We start from the raw sequence: 2791 nt of genomic DNA on the forward strand, positions 1-2791 counted from the left end.
TGAAGTTTACATATTTATTGAGTAACTCTAGATTAAAAATCACTTTTGGTCCCCTAAACTTTTTTTAAACTAATAATGTAGTCCATAAACTTTGGTTTGTAACAATTTAGTCTACGTACTTTTAATTTTGCAACAATTTAGTTTTGAATCTTAGCATGTAACAATTTAGTTCTTCTTGTACTTTCAAAATTGTAATAATTTAATCCTGCACGTAAAAAAATTCCATTAAAACTTGTTGGTGAAAATTTTTATCCAAATGATTTTTTTTTTTTTTTTTTTTTCAACTTAGGAGAAGGAAAAGTGGGAATCCCATATTGCTTATTTTACTAAAGGGAGGTCCTTTATATCCCGCTACCTTGTGTTATGGGTTTAAGCTCCAAGGGGTGCCAAAGTTTTAGAGTGAATGAGAAGACACCCAAATGTGGGTTTGGTGGATATACCACACATGTGTGAGCCACTATCCAGCCGATTATATTGTAGTTGATATAATATAAATTATAAGTTGTGTGTTATTTTGATATAACATATAGTTATATAATAAATTAGTCATTATATTTTTTAATTTAAATTCAAATTAAAGGGAGGGAGTTATTAAAATACATGTGAGAGGTTAACAAAGAAGTGGATCTTCATCTCTCTTTTGCTACAAAAGTATTTTTTGTCTCTGTATGATTTTTCAGAATATCTCCCAGTAAGAACACATGCCCCCTCTTCTAAATCTTTTCCTCTCCCAAAACTTAGCAAAGCCCACACCTCTTGTGAATTCTCAAGTTATACAGAGAATACAGATGATTATTTCTTGGTGATGGCAATCTTGGGGTATTGTTTTTTCGAGGAGATTTAAAGAGTTTGTGACTAGATCATGAAGGAATTCACGAAGGTTTTGGCTTCAAGAGTTAGTATGATTCAATCCATTTTTCCCCTTCTTATGCATGTTGTAAGTTTTCTTTATTAATGCATAATTTCGTTTGAATTATGTAAAATTCGTTGTTCCGTAAAAAAAAGTTGAAAATTGCCCCATTCCCACTTCCCCTACAGAACTTCACAATTCCATCACTTTCAACTTAGAACGACATCATGTCCTTCGATCTCAATCGACCATTCCGATTTGAAGGAGCAAACTTCAAACGTTGGAAGCAGAAGATGTCGTTTTTCCTCACCGTCAAGAAGGTTGCTGACGCCTGCACTACGGAGAAGCCAACTGTCCCAAAGGAAGATCCGACCGAACAACAAATGAAAGAAGCTGCTTAATTGGAAAGAAAAAGATTTTTTTTTTTTTTTTTTGTGTAAAAATTTCATATTAAATGGTTTGACTGATGATATGTATGATTATTATAGTACAATAAAGAAAGCAAAAGATATGTGGGATGCCCTGCAGAAAAAGTACAATACCGAGGAGGCTGGTTCGAAAAAATATGTCATCAGCCGTTACCTAAAGTTCCAGACGACGGATGAAAAATCTATGGAGGTTCAGTCCCATGAACTGCAAAAGATAGCCCATGAAATAATAAGTAAAGGTATGCCCCTAAACGAGCAATTCCAAGTTTCCGTTATTTTTTATAAATTGCCTACTTTGTGGAAGGACTTTAAGAATATCTTAAGGCATAAAACCAAGGAGTTCTCCTTGGAGAGTCTGATCACCCGCCTAAGGATTGAGGAGGAGGCCTAGAAGCAGGACCAAAGGGAAGAGCTAAATATCATTTCTATGAGATCTGCCTTTGCTGTGATAAAGCATGACCAGAAGTCAAAGGGAACCAAGAGGAAAGGTCAGAACCATAGATTTAGCAACCAGAACAATCAGAAAAAGTAGAAACCTTCACTGGGAGAAACGATACATTTCCTTTGCTTTAACTATAATAAACCTAGACACATGGCTAAGAATTGTAGGAACAAGCGTCGTTCTACTGGTCAGGCGAACTTGATAGAAGAACCTTTAGTTTCCATGATCATAAAAGTAAATGTGATTGATGGTTCTGAGGGGTGGTAAATAGACACTGGCGCTACGCGCCATGTCTATCATAACCTTAGTCTTTTTAAAACTTATACTGAAACTAAGGATAAAAACACACTGTTGGGGTAGACTTATATTCTCTTACTGAGAATAATGTTTCTGTAGGAAAAGACTATGACACTAATGTTTAAACTGAACCTTGAAATGAATAAGATGAAATCTTCTATTTATATGTTGTGTTCATTTAATGTTTGGCATGCTAGATTTTGTCATGTAAATAAACAGATAATTAGTAGCCTAAGTAGGTTAGAAATGATTCCTAAGTTATCCATGAATGAATTTGATAAATGCGATATTGTAGTCATAAAACTTCGCATAAATTTGTACTTAGGGAATCTAAGCCTCTAGATTTAATTCATTATGACTTATGTGAATTTGATGGCATCTTGACTAGAAACAGTAAAAATATTTTATTACTTTTATTGATGATTGCTTTGATTTCACCTTTGTATATTTGTTGAAAAATAAAAGTGATGCATTTGATGCTTTTAAATTGTTTGTAACTGAAGTAGAAAATCACTATAACCAAAAGGTCAAAAGACTTCGTTGTGATAGAGGAATTGAGTACGACTAAGATGACTTTAATGAGTTCTTTAACTCACATGGAATAATACATGAAAAGACCATACCTTATTCTCCTGAAATGAACGGAAAAATCGAAAGGAAAAATAGAACTTTAGTTGAGCTAGTAGTTGCTATTTTACTCAATTCAGGAGTTGCGTCTTATTGGTGGGGTAAAATTATCCTTACCATGTGTTATATCCTAAATAGATACAAAAA

The sequence above is a fragment of the Benincasa hispida genome, chromosome 12, assembly GCF_009727055.1.
Source record: "Benincasa hispida cultivar B227 chromosome 12, ASM972705v1, whole genome shotgun sequence".
Taxonomy (NCBI): Eukaryota; Viridiplantae; Streptophyta; class Magnoliopsida; order Cucurbitales; family Cucurbitaceae; genus Benincasa; species Benincasa hispida.